This window comes from Papaver somniferum, chromosome 7, assembly GCF_003573695.1.
Source record: "Papaver somniferum cultivar HN1 chromosome 7, ASM357369v1, whole genome shotgun sequence".
Lineage (NCBI taxonomy): Eukaryota > Viridiplantae > Streptophyta > Magnoliopsida > Ranunculales > Papaveraceae > Papaver > Papaver somniferum.
In genome coordinates this window covers 196,950,234-196,957,033 of record NC_039364.1, presented here as the reverse complement: position 1 = coordinate 196,957,033, position 6,800 = coordinate 196,950,234, and the positions used below count along the sequence as shown (strand labels likewise).

At 40.9% G+C, this 6,800-nt stretch overlaps 1 long non-coding RNA gene across 1 annotated transcript; it reads left to right on the top strand.

Annotated features, from left to right (window-relative positions):
- The first annotated feature begins 4,551 nt into the window (after positions 1-4,551).
- Positions 4,552-6,154, top strand: LOC113293260. The gene is made up of 2 exons (XR_003332164.1): positions 4,552-4,794; positions 5,986-6,154. It is a non-coding gene; the product is annotated as an uncharacterized LOC113293260 (long non-coding RNA).
- The last annotated feature ends 646 nt before the right edge of the window (positions 6,155-6,800 follow it).

The window sequence follows — 6,800 nt, the reverse complement described above, 5'->3', positions numbered from 1 at the left end:
CGGAAGTTCTCGACCCGAGAATTTCTGCTGAGTTTGGAAAACTCAACCGATTAACTTAAGTCCGCGAGCTTGTTTCTGAACTTAAGAGGTTATGATCTAAATATGTGCTCTGAACATGAAACATTAATTATTAAGGAATGCTTTATGCAAACCGTGGCTATAATGTTCATGAGCCGATTTTAATCGAATCGAATCATCTTTGTTTCAATTGTGTCTTGTGTAGTTAGATAAGATCTCATAGCAATTGAACAGCTCTTAACTAGTTCATTTGAGTCAATTGAACTAGTTATGGTGAAGAATAACATGATTAATATGAGATGCTCATATGGTTGACCTTTTGGGTTATCATGTTGAACCAACATACGTGTACTCGTTTGGGCATGGTTTTCTCAAACCCAGTAAACGTGTACCCAAGTGTGTGTAACAAGCTATGTCTTTTGATCTAACGGTTGAGAGATATTGGCTTGAATCTAAATCAGTTTTTCATCTAACGGTGGATAGAGTTTGCTTTGTACCTAAGGCAAAACCCTGATTTGAAGGCTATATAAAGGAGACATCTAGCATTGAGCAAACCTAATCCCCACACGTCTGTGTGCTACTAGTGCGCTCGCTAGAGTCGATCTCCGTTAACTCTTGAGTTTCTTCTCTAAACTCGAGTTAACGACTTAAAGACTTCATTGGGATTGTGAAGCCATACCGATACTACTTTTATCGTAGTTGTGTGATCTGATCTTGCATCTTCTATCGTACGAGTACAATCGATTGATTGACTTGAGATCGTGAGAGTTATCCGATAGGCAAGATAAAGAAGTCACAAACATCTTCGTCTCACTGTTTGTGATTCCTCGACAATCCGCTTGTTTAGTCAGGAAGGATTGTAGAGAGGTGATTGATTAATCTAGGATGTTATTCGGGAATATAAGTCCGGATTATCAATTGGTTCATGTTACCTTGATTTTATATCTAAAGACGGAACAAAACCTAGGGTTCATCTGTGGGAGACAGATTTATCCTTTCGATAGACTTTTCTGTGTGAGACAGATTCGTTTATTATCAAGTCTGTGATTTTGGGTTGCAGCATCTCTTAGTTGTGGGTGAGATCAGCTAAGGGAATCAATTACGCAGTGTCCTGCTGGGATCAGAAGCTTAGGAGTACAACTGTACCTTGTATCAGTGGGAGATTGGTAGGGGTTCAACTATAGATCAGTCCGAAGTTAGTTTGCAGTAGGCTAGTGTATGTAGCAGCTTAATACAGTGTGTATTCAATCTGGACTAGGTCCCGGGGTTTTTTTGCATTTGCGGTTTCCTCGTTAAAAAAACTTCTGGTGTCTGTGTTATTTCTATTCCGTATTATATTTTATATAATAGAAATAATAGAGGTTGTGCGTTCGTGATCATCAATTGGAAATCGAACCTTTGGTTGTTGATTTATATTGATTGATCCTTGGACATTGGTCTTTGGTACCGTCCAAGTTATCTCTCTTTGATAAAGACTCGCAGATTTATGTTTGCTTGAGTAAAGATCAAATTGAGAGATTGAGATAATAACTCCGTGAGATGCTTTTTATCTATATTGAGTCTGACTGTCTAGTTGATTCTCTAGCAAAGTACTTCGGAGTAAATCCGTACAGATTGCTAAACGAAATATTGGGTGGTGTTGTTAAACCCCCACTTTTTCAAAAACTTCTTGTTTGGTGGAAATAGGTGAGACCTATTTATACAAGTCGTAAGAAAACGTACCCTGGTCTCGTAGGAAGTGGAAACATTTGAGTGGTGGAAGAAAAGAGTAACGTGTAACCGTAAGGCTTTATGCTTCCATGATGAGGGAAGTGAATTTGTGTATCCAACAGTCATTATGATTTCATTATGAAGGAAATGAATTGGTTATACCGTTACTTTTACCACCACTAATTGCCCTACTTCATGACACTTTCTTATAACAGGCGCACTGCACGCCGCACGCTGTAAACCGCCAAAACAATACCCTGATGAGTATCCCCCAGTTTGTGACATGTTTTGATGTCTCAAGTGTTTTCGCGAAAAACGTGTAGCAGGTTGCTATGTGTGGCATGGTGGCATGCCAGTGGCCATGGTATATCAACGTGCTAGTAGTTGTGGCACGGTGGCATGCCAGTAGCCGTGGCATAGCGACGTGCTAGTAGCTGTGGCATGGTGGCGTGCCAGTAGCCGTAGCATAGCGACGTGCTAGTAGCTGTGGCATGGTGGCATGACAGTAGCTGTGGCACGGTGACATGCCAGTAGCCGTGGCATAGCGACGTGCTAGTAGCTGTGGCACGGTGGCATGCCAGTAGTCGTGGCACGGTGGCATGCCAGTAGTTGTGGCATAGCGACGTGCTAGTAGTTGTGGCATGGTGGCTTGCCAGTAGCCGTGGCATAACGACGTGCTAATAGATGTGGCATGGTGGCATGCATAGCGACGTGCTAGTTTAGGGTTTGGCTTCATGGTCGCTCAAAAGTTGCCACAAGCCATGTTAGTTTGGTGGCGAACTTGGATGGCTGAGATTGCATCTCAGGAGGAAAGGTAGCCGTCGATCATGGCTATCTTTAATTGACAGTGGCGCGTTTGGCATGCGCGTCTGGCGTGCGTGTGCAGCATGCGCGTCTGACATGTGCATCATGCGCTTGCGGCATGTTGGCGCGTTTTGGGAAGTTGGCGCTTTTGGGAAGCGGCCTTAGTATGGCGACCTATTTTGAAGATACGGCGGGTTTGGAGCAACCTAATTTGTCAATGAAAGTAGGGGGCCGACAAGCTAGGGAGCGACCACTCTTATAATGCGCGTGGCGAGTTTAAAGCGACCTGATTGGTCGATGGAAAGAGGGTCGGCATGATAGGGAACGGCCACACTTTTAGTTCGCTGGGGCGGATTTGGTCGCCTAGTTTGGCTAAGCATAGTTTCGACCAACGGGGTCTAGTATACTGCGCGGGGGGAGAAACTCTAATTTTGCAAATTAGTCGGGTTTATGAGTTATTTGTGAGTTATCACAATAATTGGTTGGATTTTGTATACTGCCACACAAAAATCCTTATCTACAGAATGCAGTGTGCTTTCCGTCTGAGCATTTTGTGCAATGGTCTTAACTTTGGTACTTGGAGGTTCATGCTACTCCGCTGCGAGTGAACATAAATCCGTCATGCCATACCGATTTAAGGGTTCTGCTGGGGAACATAGCACACGAAAGTACTCAGTGAGTCGTGTATTGGCGAGGTGCCGAAATTTAAAGAGTGTTATGGATAAAAGTATATTGAGCGGCTCAATAAATATGTCGGTGGAGAGGTTAGTACTCGCAGCACCGCTTTCTTGCAGACTGACGTCACATCAGATGCAAGGTTTTACGATTTTAACCCCAAGCTAAAAACCACCATCAACATTAAGTCCCCTTCTTAGAATGTAACAATGACATTGTTACGGGGTAAGCATGAGATGGTGACAAGCAAGAGTAAAATCGGGAGAGCAAGACGTGAAGAGATCGCCAAGGAAATTCAACTAACCTTTAGAGGAAGGCATGAGAAATCTGTGATCCTTGTGCTGGCGGATTTTGCATAGATTCATCTTGGCCATGGGTCGTTGGCACTAGTGCAGTATCTTTGGCTACTGGTTAAGGAATGGCTCGTGGCGCTGCTGGCTAGGGCATCGGCTAGGATGCGGTTGGAGTTGACTTGGGTTGAGGATGGCACTGCTAGCTTGAAGTAGCGGATGACGCGGCTAGCTTGGCATGGAAGATGGTGCGGAGCTATTTAGATTGGCTTGGGCGCTGCTTGGACGCGGAACCGTTTGGCTTGGCTTGGGCGCGACTTGGACACGGAGCCGTTTGGCTTGGCTTAGACGTGGAGCCGTTTGGCTTGGGCAAGAGATGATGGCAGTAGTTAGGTACGCGCGCTTGGGAAGGGAGGATGGCGCGGTCTAAGTCGTAGAACAGTAGGGACTGCTGCTGACTTGGATGCCAAACCCTAATTATCCTGTATAAGCAAATATCTAATCCAGCTGGTATCACGCGTTCAAAGCCTTAACTCACGACTGATAAAAGGGTTTTCCTTCTCAGGCTTCATCAATCCGCTGAATATAAGAGGTGATCTCGAACCCTTCGTTCATACATGCCATCGTAAAGTCGCGTCCATCCTCTTCACATGTACTATCTTGTGTTTTTTTTCTTCTCATTTTGTCTTCTTCATCATGTAGATTGTCGGTGCAGACATGGCAAAACTCTTTTTTTTTGTAGCGTATAATGAGATCTTCCAGTGATGATCTGTGAGACTCCGGACCTTTTTATCTGGTTTGACTGAACCCACTAGTCAAATGTTGAACTTAGAATCAATGGAACCTTGAAATTCAAGTGTCTTTAACACTTAGGTTGCCCACAACAGTAATACATGTTCTTGCCTAGACAGAAAGGTTTGCCTTAGTTCAAATTTTGGGTGCCTTAATAGTGTTGCATGCAACTGGCACCTCATCCAGAGCACGTGTCTGTCACGGGACTAGTCGATGTTATCCAAGTTCTGGATGTTAAAAAAAAGAGAGGGGGGTGCTTGGTTTTCTTCTTCTGGTCTTTCTCCCTTTCTCTGTTCGATTGAAAAAGGTTCACGGAACTTGATTGAAATTTTTCATAAACGTATTGGAGGGTACCATCGAATTGGAAGATTCAAACTTCAATTCAAGTGCAAACCAAGTCCTTGTAGTATTGCAAGAAGAAATGAACCTAGAAAAGAATTAACGAGGTGAAAGCTTGGATTTCGCATGAAAATGATGTTGATTGAGATGACTACGACGACTAGAGGTAGGGTAACTTCTTCTCATAAATTTGTTTCCTTGAAAATAATTCTCTCCTTCCATCGTAATGAAATAATGTGTCATCGACCATTTTCTTGCTCTTAAGCTGATTTGTCTATGTGGGTAACATCGTGAATGACGGTTTGTGTTATGAGTTCGATTTACTGAATTTTTGAATGGGAATTGATAAATGAAAGTTATGGTTTTCACTCAAGTTATTTTATAACTCACAACCTGTTTGTGAAAGGGCTTGAATGAATGGATGATTGTGTGATTGGATTTTATGCATGAGTGTTTTGAATTCTCTCAAACCAAGGAATGGGTATTCAGTAAACATCGTGATTTCAGGAATCATCATCTTCGATTGAGATAATTTTGAAAACCTTTGAATTGGCCTTTTAAATTTTTTCGTTTTCAAAAAATTGCGCAGATAGCCATTTTGGGGCCTATTTCTGCATGTAACGGTAATGGTTTAGACAATGATCACTTCAAGGAATTTGTTCATTGAAGTGTCCTCTATCATCTGATGAAAGAGGACGGGATTTAGACTTGTAGTTTGAGAATTATGGCCTTGCATATATAGGCAGTCAATACTAAAATTTCTGAAAGATGTGCTCCTGTCCTGGCCTCATGGGACATTCGAACTAGCTATGTTCTTATTAATTTTCCTTGTAATTTTCCCATGATAAAGGGAATTATGTAGTTTCTAAGGAGATATAATTCGCTTAGTTTGGTTGTGTAACGAAGTCTAGAGGAATTACGGAACACAGACACTCAAAACGGAAATTCCTGAAAGAATTATCCGTCTTGGTTTTGTCATAGTTATTATTGTTTGATTGATTGTGAAGGTAAACTCTATTTTTATTACATTTACGAGCTTTTGACCTGCAATTCGAGTATATCATTTAAATTTGTGTCCTAAGATTTGGCAGCTGGATTCGCTGTTTTAAATTGATTGATCCGTACTTATGTGTAGACTGTGGTACCGTATGCTTATGCGAGTCACACTATGTAGTTCATTTCTAATTAGCTTTTCCTCTTGATGAAATAAGCTCATGCCAAAGGCCTTCATGGTTAAAATTTGTGACAGTAATCTCCCCAAATTTTATATTTGCATTTACACCAGTCTAGTACAGAGATATCTTGTTAATGGGTTAGCTATCTTCCTTAAATTAATCTATTTTGTCTGTACTTGCAGATTTTGGAGAACTATTTGTTTAGTTGACTACTTGATCAAAGATGTGATCCGATTTGAACCTAATTATCTTTTAAAAGGAAAGGAACTTAGGTGAGTACAAGCTATACTATTTCTATAGCTAAGATTCTTAATTTCATTCGTAATTGGTGATTGATGAAATATTTTAGTATTGTTACGTAGCTTCAGATTTCCACCATACGGAATTACGTCTAAATTACATTGTAGAAGGTTACTAATTGAAATTATATAAGATCAGAATTCATAGGGAGAATTTTAGTATAAATAATTTGGCAGATGCAAGTTGTCAGTCGGACCAGTGGATTGCAAGAAAATGAATTAGCTAGTTCTTCTTTTATACTGTTCTGTTGTCGACGCGGCATGCTACTATTCATGTATTATGGATTCGTGACCTTGGATGAATGGATCCTTACTTTTAAAATACAATATAGGAAGTCTTTGGATTGGTTACTGATAGTTGAATGTGTAGAATAGCTCTTGGCCTTTGAGCTCTATTTCGTGTATTAAATTATTTTGACAAGCAGCCTACTTACTGTAACCAGTTAATTGAGTTCATTTTGATTTCTATGGTGCACATTCTTTAACCGTCACAACATTTTATCTATAATTTGGTTATGGGTAGACAATGGTTAGCTATTTCTTGATTGGTCAGGACTTGAAATTGTCTATAGTACATGTCAGTTGATTTGATGATAGGTGTGAGTGAAATTTCTTGCACTTACTAATACGAATAAAATATATTCAAATACATAATCGGTATATTCATTTGTTTTCATTTGGGTGGTCTGGTTGTAGAT